General features: G+C 34.6%; 1 protein-coding gene and 1 long non-coding RNA gene across 2 annotated transcripts in view; both read right to left on the bottom strand.

Annotated features, from left to right (window-relative positions):
• Window positions 1-11125, bottom strand: part of LOC127731904 (zinc finger C2HC domain-containing protein 1A-like) — a 384322-nt gene that overhangs the window by 242023 nt on the left and 131174 nt on the right. The window lies entirely within an intron of this gene.
• Window positions 179-11072, bottom strand: LOC127731956 (uncharacterized). The gene is made up of 2 exons (XR_007995918.1): window positions 10612-11072; window positions 179-401 (listed from the first exon to the last, which is right to left on the bottom strand). It is a non-coding gene; the product is annotated as an uncharacterized LOC127731956 (long non-coding RNA).

The following is an 11125-nucleotide window of genomic DNA, read 5'->3' as shown; positions in this document are numbered from 1 at the left end:
AAAATAAATAGATAGAAAATAGAATATGTACTATGACTGGCAATAAGACAACTATCCACCAAACTTTAAAAGATGTGGTTAAAGGTCTATATACGGCAATCAATAATGAGAGAAAAACATGCTGAAAAGACCAGAACATGAAAGATTATAAACAATTCAAATTAAAAAAAACTGACAGTCTCATTTACAACATTACAATTTATTAAAACAAATAAGACAGACATGAACCAATGACACCCACTGAGTTACAGGCTTGTAGCACCGGACAGGCATCTCAAGCATATGAGTGGGTTTTCACATGTTTGTGATCGTTTGGCACTTCCATGAGTCATTTTAACGTTTGACAGTGGTGTAACAACACAATATTAAAACGAACTGCAAATCAGTTACTAATGGTTAAACTGAAAAAAAAGTAGAACAAAGCATTAAAAACCTCTAGAATAAACTCATAAAACAGACTTCAAAAATATGTATAATGTCTTTAGCTCACCTGGCGGAACGGGCCAAGTTAGCTTTTATCATTACTTCGTCGTCCGTCGTTGTCGCCTGTTAACTTTTACAAAAATGTTCTCCTCTAAATCTACTGCGCCAAATTTAACCAAACTTTGCCACAATCGTCATAGGGGTATTCAATTTTGAAAATGTGTCCAATGACTCCACCTGCCAACCAAGATGGCTACTTTGTCTAAAAATAGACCATAGGGGTAAAATGCTTGTTTTGTCTTATTTTGAAAGCCGTTATAAATAGAGAAAAATCTGATAGGAGCAGAAATGTTGAGAATGATGAGCCCTGCCAATTGTGCACATATACATCAAAACAGTCCGACAACTTCTAATACATGTAGGAGTTATTGCCCTTATTGACCAATTTTACCTTTTTTCTTTTACATTTTTGACTATTATTTAAAAAACTATAATAGATATTAGTGAAACATGAAATTGCAAAAATGATCAGCAAGACAAATTCTAAAAATAAGTCTAACATTGTCAAAATCGTCAGCAAACTCTTAGAGTTATTGCCCTTTGATGATGTTTGTCTACCATTTTTTTTTTTTTTTTTGCGTTTTTGCCTTATACCTTTAAAAATTTAATAGATAGATAGAAACTTAAATAAGCAAAACTTATCAGCAAGACAAGATCTACAATTAGAAAAAATAGAAGAAATTGTTCGACTACTCCTTTTAGAAATATTGCCTTTTAATGACGGATTTTTACCATTTTTTGTTTTTGTTTTTTGCTTTTTGCCTTACACGATAAAAACTATAATAGATAAATAAACACTTTAAATCACAAAAAAACATCAACAAGGCAAAATCTATGAACAAGTAAAATTTTTGATAAAGGTAGTAGACTGTCACTCTTATAGGAATAAATGATAATTGATGTAGGTTTTGGATTTTCAATTGTTTAGCATCGTGCATCTTTAAAGAAACATTAATTGTCGAAACCCGCATGCGTCGCCAAAATAAATGGTACCATGAATAATATTTTTTTAAGTATCCTAGATTAAGACACCCTTTAAGATTCAGAGCAGACACTCTGTGCTTACAGGGTCTTGATTAATCTCGATTAGTGTAATAAGGTTCCATTAAACCATGCCTGTGTATAACTATTGCAATGCTAGGGTAAAAGTTAAGGGAAATACTTGGTTTTCTGACATTACACTTGACATGAAACGCATAACACGTTCATGTCACAAGAAATAACGTAAAGAGGAGAAGTAATTCGCTGATCCTGTCTTGGTCACTACGAGAACATGTTTAAAGCATAATAACACTAATGGGACATCTGTACTTCTTTGTCGAGTGATAGCTGAACAGAGAACGAACAATAGTCCCATTGGAAAAAATTGAATCACTATCGGATTCTGGTAAACGGTTTACAAGTCCAACATACCATCTTAATGGAACATTTTCAAATTGCTCGTAGAGCTTCGTGCGTCTCTCTGTTGCAGATATGAAATGTCTATACCTGGCCGTTTAACTCACTTCGGGAGAGCCAGCATCAAGCAGTTGCTTTTACGCGTTCCGTTGATTGAAAGCTTTTGTTAGCTTTAATAGACTTCCCCTTTTTGAATTTGTCTTGAAGTTCAGTATTGATGTTTTACTTTTTTTTCTGAATGCAACTATACCCGAAACTAATGTAAATTGTTCAATAATATAGATCAAAGACCCTGTCTTTCGAAATGGAGAAGTTCTTGGATATAGAAGGGACGTGTGCTAGAAATTGTATATAAAAACAAGCAGTTGTATTATTTGCTGTGAGCTGGATATAATGTTTTTTAAATTGAATTTAGTCGTATTACAGCAGTTGTCATTCTTTAATACACAACAGTGATCAACGAAAAGGTAGTTATATTTAAAAAAAACTCAATGAGAAATATGCATTCAGTTTAATGCATGATTAATAATTAAATGATATGGTTAATTTTTCATACTTTCGACCAACCAAGCTAACAAGTTATTATAAATCTATGAGCTGTCACAACATTTATAATTACCAAAAAATGAAGTAACAAAAGTTTGGTGCTTAAATTTTTGGTAAATATTGTTTATATGATGTTAGACTAGACTGCGCAAGTCATAAGAGAGGTGGAAAGGTACAAACTAGGGATATTAGGCATCAGTGAATGCAGGTGGATAGAGTGAGGAAAAATTATCACACAGGGTCATACCATCATCTACTCCGGCAGAAATGACAACCAACATACAGAAGGAGTGGCAATCATTATGAATAAGGAATGTATGAAGAGCTTGATAGAATGGGAACCTATAAATGAGCAATTGATCAGAGCTCGCTTTAATTCCAGCTATGCCAAGACAACACTTCTTATTATAGGAGACCAAAATGCTAAGGTTGGGAAAGTAAATACAGAGCATGAAAGAGCTATGGGAAAAGAAGGTCATGGCGTAATGAATGAGAATGGAGAGAGACTTGCAAATACGTGTTCAACTAATGGATTAGTTTTTGGAGGAACCCTATTTAAACATAAAGACATACACAAAATTACGTGGAATTTCTTCAAACTACAGGGACAAAAATCAGATTGACCACATCATCATAAATGGCAAATGGAGACGATCGTTACTCGAAACCCGAGCATTTAGAGTAGCAGATGTGAACAGCGACCATCATTTAGTTATAGCTAAACTCCAACTGAAGCTGAAAAGGGTACCGGACAATAACAAACCTGGGAGAAAGATCCTCAATATCAACCGTCTGAAAGAACCTGAAATCAAACAAATGTTTTGTCATTGAACTCAGAAACAGATTTCGAGTATTAGAGGAAATTGAGCAAACTGAAGACAGTTCCATAGAAAAGATATGGGAAAACATCAAAGAGGTGTATCGAAACACAAGTGAAAATATCATTGGCTTCCGTAAGATCAGCAAAAAACAATGGTTAACATCAGATACATGGCAAGCAATTGATGAAAGAGCAAACCTCAAAGAAAAGGTCCTCAGCACTAGATCATCAAGGTTAAAAGAACAAACACAGAAAGAATATGCAGAGAAAGATAAGGAGGTAAAGAAAACAGCTAGAAAAAATAAAAGGAACCATCTGGAAGAACGAGCTGGCGAAGCAGAAAAGGCTGCCGCAAGAGGTGATTTGAGTACAGTCTACAAGATTACAAAAGAACTATGTGGACAATTCAAACAACCACCTCCAGTATAAGACAAAAATGGAAAAATCATTACAACTAAAAGGGAACAGGCTGGACATTTGGTAGAACACTTGAAGGCTGTTTTGAATAGACCAGAACCAATAAATGAATTTCAGGGAGCACCACAATTTCAAGATCTAGATATTAGCACTGACCCACCATCTAAAGAAGAAATTACAAAGGCAATTAAATCCATGAATTCAGGAAAGGCAGCAGGCATAGATGGGATTCAAGCTGAACTACTGAAAGCTGACATCAACACAGAAACAGTCATACTACATGATCTCTTCAAAGACATATGGGAAAATAAGAAAATAAAATCCCTGATGACTGGGCAAAAGGTCTTATCATTAAACTAACGAAGAAAGGCGATCTTGGGAATTGTGACATATGGAGAGGGATAACATTACTCTCAATCCCAAGTAAAGTGTTTTGCAGAGTACTGTTAAACAGGATAGACTCCGAACTGGATGACAGCCTAAGACAGGAACAAGCTGGGTTTAGAAAAGGGAAAGGATGCATTGGTCAGATCTTTGCTCTTAGAAACATCATTGAGCAGTGTATTGAATAGAAGACAACTCTATATATCAACTTTATTGATTTCAAGAAAGCATTCGACAGTTTACACAGAGAGACAGAGAGGACAATCCTTATATCATATGGAGTACCATGTGATACTCAAGAACAAGGAAACTGACTGGTTTGAAGTAAAATCTGGAGTACGACAGGGCTGCTTCATCTCACCCATCTTATTCCTGGTTGCCATTGACTGGGTGATGCGGAAGACCACCAGTGACAAAAAAAGAGGCATCACATGGTCAATGTTTACAACCCTAGAGGACCTTGACTTTGCTGATGATATAGCACTGCTGTCATCAAAACAAGATAATATGCAGGAAAAGAGAAATCGGCTCAGCCATTTTGCAAGCCAAATTGGACTAGAATTGAACGCAAAAAAGACTCAAGAAATGCGACTTAACACAACATCCAACTTAGGACTAAAATCTGAGGGCACAGCAATCCAACAGGTAGATAAATTTACTTATGTAGGAACTGTGGTTAGTACAGAAGATCCAACACAAAAAGATATTAAAAGTAGGATGCGAAGGCAAGATCTGCATTTCAAAGACTACGACTCATTTGGAAGTCCAAACAATACAACAGGAAAACAAAGATAAGGCTATATAACAGTAATGTTAAATCTGTCCTTCTGTATGGAAGTGAATGCTGGAGAGTAACAAAAACAGATATGAGATCGCTCTCAAGTTTCCACCACAATTGTCTGAGGCGAATCTACAAAATCTTCTGGCCAAACCGGATTTCAAATGAACGTCTCCTTGAAATGACCGAATCCACATGTATCCTCAAGGAAATTCGACAGAGGAGCTTCAGATGGCTGGGGCATGTACTCAGGATGCCTATATCTAATATAACTAGGATAGCTCTTAGATTGACGCCCCAGGAGAAGAGATTAAGAGGAAGAACCAAAACCACCTGGCGACGAACGATTGAAGCAGAACTGAAGGAGCTTGACATGACCTGGGGAGAAGCCGAAACAAAGACTAAAGACAGAGCTGGATGGCGAAATATTGTGGTGACCTTATGCTCAGCCAGGAGCGAAGAGGATAGGTAGGTAGGTAGACTAGAAATACATAAAAAAAATCTCTAATTAAATTGTTTTAACTGATGAGTCTTATGAAGACGAAACGCTCATCTAACGTATCAAATTATAAGTCTGGTACCTTTGATAATGATTTACACCACTGGGTCTATGCCACTTGTGGTGGACGTTTCGTCTCCGAGAGTTTAACTAGCCCAGTAGTCAGCACTTCAGTGTTGACTTGTATATCAATTATATGGTCATTTTTATAAATTTCCTGCTTGCAAAAGTATGACTTATTCGAAATACTAAGGATTTTCTTATCCCAGGCATAGACTCTCTCAGCCGTATTTGGCACAACTTTTTGGGATTTTGGGTCCTCAGTGCTCTTCAACTTTGAACTTGTTTGGCTTTCTAACTATTCACTGATGAGTTTTATAAAGACGAAATGCGTGTCTGGCGTATAAAATTATAAGCCTGGTACCTTTGACAACTATTTTATGGTCATTCAACCTGCAATGGATACGAACACGTGATAGTAAATGAAAATAAACTGTTTTTCGTTCTCTATGTCCGTGTCTGTTTGAGACGTTTTGGATTTTAATTAACGTAATCTATGTATTACTTGTAAATTATTAGGTCAGGGATTTAGTTACCACAAATTACTTTAAACCTTTACTAAATTCTTCCATAGATATAAAGATTTGGTTTTGAAGTTTGGTTGTACCTGTAGAAAACTTATTTCAAATGGGAAAGCCCATCCTCATGTCTACGGAAATGTTGTTTACTGTGCCCGGACATTTAGAAACGATCCTTGTAAATTTATCGATCCTTTAAATACACTTATTCTAAAAGGTTACCAATTCAACACTGTAATTAGATCTTTGAATATTGTTTTTGTTGGTATCAATAAAATTGAGAATGGAAATGGGGAAACTAAATATTATTGTTATATACATATGCACATTCATGGATCTAAAATCTGTCGATAGCTGTCTCTTGTCATTGCACAAGGTCATGTTTTTCTCTGACTGTTTATGACATCTTTACACTAAATCCATTGGATGTTGGATGTGTAATGATTGATAATTAAGTCGTAGATACATGATTTTTGTTATTAGTTGTTATTGGCTTTGAACTAGCTGTCAGTTACTGAGAGTACTCTCAGATCTGTACTTCGTGTCTTTTTGTTGTTGGAATGTACATGTACCCGGCCACGTCCACTCTGTGTTTTTGTTAGATGTATTTCTATTTGTATCCATCTGATGAGTAAAGCATTTTTCAACTAATTTTTATATAGATATAAGAAGATGTGGTATTTGTAAAAGTAAACCATTATAGGTCAAAGTACGGTCTTCAACATGTTGTACTGTTACACCACTGTCTCAGGTTAGGGGAGGGTTGGGATCCCACTAACATGTTTAACCCCGCCACATTCTGTATGTAAGTGTCTGTCCCAAGTCAGGAGCCTGTAATTCAGTGATTGTCGTTTGTTTTTCGTTCATTGTTTTGTACATAAATTAGGCCGTTAGTTTTCTCGTTTGAATTGTATTACATTTGTCATGGGGCATTTTATAGCTGACTATGCGGTATGGGCTTTGCTCATTGTTGAAGGCCGTACGGTGACCTTTAGGTGTCAAACCACCAGTTCACTCCCTCCAATTTACACGGTGGGTAAGGTTTTCTGCGAGAGAACGTTCTGTGCTGGTGCTGGTGGGTCCTGATTCTGTGTTGGTGAGTTTGTTTACATTGTATTAAAACGACAATAAAACAACCGTTTTGTCGCTTAATTTTTCAGTAATACGTCATACGTACCTTGCTAGGTATATTACAACGATTTTTTATTGCAAAAGTCGTGCAAATTCGTCAAACGAAATTGTCCTGATGATGTGCTGGTGATTCGAAAAACGGTCCTGGTTCTTTGCACCTATGTCCTGGTTCTGTGCCTTTATATTTTAGTAAAAAGTGGCAAATATTCAAGATCAAAGATGCAGAGAATTTGTGTAATTGATAGAAAATATACCCAGTATACATTTGGTGAATGAAATATTTCAAATGAGCAAAGTTAAGTGTACTTTGTTCATTATAATTTTTTAGATAAGAGAATATGCATGTAATTTGCGGGATTGATATGTTCCTTTTACTTGACCACCAAAAGACGGTGCAAAATATCCGATACCTATATAAAAAAAGAAAATGTGGTATGATTGCAATTTGGACAACTATCCACCAGAAACCAAATGACGTAGGTGTAAACAACAGTTACTATAGGTCATGGTACGACCTTTAACAATGACTCGAAAAGTCAAAATGTAAAGTCAAAATGTATAAGGTTTTGCATAAAAAAGGTTAGCATAAATATAGAATAAAGATCGACTTTTTTCACATTGACTTTGTCATGGTAAAATATCAGGTGAGGCCGCACACTTCTAAGATGAGTTTAGATAATAAATTAGGTGCAGCCTTAGCATCCTGGATATCGTTTCCCTGACAAATTTGTGTGGTACTTTAGATACTTTTCTTTTTAATCAACCAAATGATTTTCAATCTTGTTTCTGTGCGTAAGAGCCACGTGTCCTCAGCAGCTTAAATCAGAATGTTAAAATATGGTTTTTACTAAAAGGATGACAAAATTAGTGTTTTTTATGGAGAAAAGGGGGATGGAGGTTACGGTGAAAGTTGCTAAGCATTGTAATAGTTTTTAAATTCTGAATTAGCGGATAGCAAATCATTTGATGCAGATGATTATGAACGATTTTCGACTACGGCAGATAATAATTTTACCCTGAAAACATTTCCCAAAATGAGGGTCCAGGTGAGATATAAAACAAATGTATCTGTTAGCTAAGCATCATTTCCTATACTTTTCAGCCTTTCCTCAATATAAAATTATTGTCTGATCTGTTGTCAGGGGGGATTTTCGGAAGTTCAATATAACACTAACACAAATCTATTTACATATTTCATGGAAGGGCAGACTAGAATTTTTCAGAGATTGCAGACTAATAACCCAAGATAACACACACAAAAATGAGATTTTTTCCAACTGTATATCAGCCTGTATCGCTCTAAGCTCACCTGGATCAAAGGGCCATTTGAGCTATTGACTTGGCGACCGTAATTCAAAATAAAAATCTTTTCTGAAACTACTGGACCAAATGTAAACAAATGAATTTTTCTTAGAAAAAGGATCTAAGGGGCATCGAACGATATCCACGGAACTTTTCATGCTCCTCAAAATTAGTCTAATAATAAGTTAAATAACCGTCTAGGACTACCAATTTATATTTTGCTACAGAAAACAATCATCAGGAATGGTAGAAACGTATATTTAACAGTTTATATAAACTCTTAAAACCATAAATTTAATATAACTAACCCGTCAACTAAACCAAAACAAACAACATGGCCGACAACAACTCATATGCCGGCGCTGTTTCAAAACCAGCAAATCAAAATCATGATAATCAAAATGATAATCTTGAAGAACTGTCGTCAGTAAAGCCCGTATTTATCCTTGAGACAGATTTATTCGGCAATTCAATACTTCAACAAAAAGATTTCTTAACACACGAAGAAGTATTCAAAAGTATCGGCACAGAGATACCAAGATACCAAATGAAGGGATTACAAAGAGTCAAGGGAATGTGGCGCATTTACCTTGCACAAGAAGAAGCAAGAGACCACCTCCTCATATCTGGCGTATCTATACGTAATAAACTTTTAACAATCTATAATAAAAATCCAAGAATAACTGTAAATGACCAGCCAGAATATCTCAGAGTACGTGTCTCCAATATTCCATTATCAGCTGATGACGGTCAAATTTTCGGGTTCTTCCAGTCTATTGGCGTAGTTATAACAAGCTATTTCAGAGAGAGACTGAGAATAGATGGTTTTCTCACTGACTGCCAATCTGGAGACAGAATCTTCTATGTACAACCATTGGAAGGCACTTTGCCCAGATTCACAAAAATTGGAAAGTACAATGCCAAAATTTATTATAAAGGACAAATCTACATAAATCCCTACATAACTTGTCAGAAATGTCTGAAAAGGGACACAAACAAGAAAAGTGCCAAAACAATTGGATCTGTAACCAATGTGGAAAAGAAGGGCATAACGCAAAAGAATGCCAAACTCCAACTACAAAAGTATCAGACACTAAAGTGAATAACAATGATGATCAATCTGATTCAAGTGAAAGTGAAAGTGGGAATGAGACTGACATTGGTGATCATGTTGATCACAGTGAAATACCACCTTCACAGTCCATATTGCAACCTACAGATGCAATAACAGATACATCAACAGAAATCAGTGAAGTCACAAATAAAGAAACTGAGTCTGAACTACAGAAAAAGAAACAAAACAAACAAAACAAAAAAGATAAAACAAAAAACAAGGCAAAATCAGATGCAAAAGGTCCAATTGACAAATTTATTTTGAATTCTGAAATCAACACACCACTACAAAAACATGGAAATAGAACAGCAACAACCCCAACCGATGAATACCACAATAGAGAAACTGACTCCAGCAAAGCTTCAAAGACATAGGTCTACATGGTCTAAGAACAGTTACCATATATCATGTTCTTTCAACATTTTCTACTGATCTCTAAATGATCAAAATGATATATACTTGTATAAACATCTGTAAATATTCCTATTTTATCTATAGCTATGAAAAACATAATAAAAAATATGTGGCAGTGTATGATACAGTACCCTTAGATTGTATATACTCTGCACAATATCATTACAACAAATAACTTATATATAGATGTTTGTCAATATAGAATATATAGACCATGAATGAGATAATAAACTTTTCACATGAAATAACTAGTATAGTTATACATGAATATGTAATTATTTTGTTTTAATGTATAGAAAAATGTATATGTGCGTTTACGTCGTATAGCCCTATAAATATATTTACAATATACTACAAAACACTTAGCTAATTACATAGATATGCAAATTAATCACATCGCTATCTCCACTCACCTGTGTAAAAAATGTAAACAAATCAGTTTGATCTATTTATACCTTTTTATCTATATAGATAATTATCAATATTTTATAGTAGCTGCGAAAATTTCAATATACAATCAAACAATATTTATCCATGGTACTAATGATTTCCTTAAATTGATAAATCTCCGTATTAGTAAAGACAACCCAAGTAAACCGAACAATCATGTCTGTTTATATATATCATACGCATGCGAAAGCATCTGAAAATAATCTTTCAGTTTATATGGAACTCTAATTTCGCTGTTATACTTTCTGAAAACTTTTTAAAAGTATACAAATAATTATTTATAAACAAAATACTTACCCATTTAGAAACATTTGTTATACATCCAACACAATTATATATTTCAATGTAAGGTATGCCGGTTAATATAGTGTCGATGCTCGTGGAAATCAATTGTTACACATGTGAAGGTCGATATATTTTATCAGTCAATGATTCTAAATATAGAAACAGGTGGAAACCTATCAAAGTCGGTCAATATGGAATTAAATGTATGTGCGTACATGTATATATATTGCAACTCACAGGGTGAAGGTTAAATCTGTCATTGATGATATATGTGTGTCATTTATTTTGTCTCTAATTTCTATAGTTGTAAATACCTGTATGTTTTATTTTTGTTTATTTATTTATCATCGAATACTTTTAAAAAAAACAACCAAGATGTCACTTAATCTATTACACATATGTTCTTTAAATTGTCAGGGGTTGAGAAAACATGAAAAAAGAATTAGACTAAAAGAATGGATGAGACAACAGAAATGCAATATAATATTTTTAGAAGAAACTCATTTTTCGGATAATTCTATAGACA

Source organism: Mytilus californianus, unplaced genomic scaffold, assembly GCF_021869535.1.
Source record: "Mytilus californianus isolate M0D057914Y unplaced genomic scaffold, xbMytCali1.0.p SCAF_21, whole genome shotgun sequence".
In the NCBI taxonomy this organism is placed as follows: domain Eukaryota; kingdom Metazoa; phylum Mollusca; class Bivalvia; order Mytilida; family Mytilidae; genus Mytilus; species Mytilus californianus.
The sequence above is the reverse complement of the archived record's forward strand: the minus strand, read 5'-3'. Positions and strand labels throughout refer to the sequence as shown.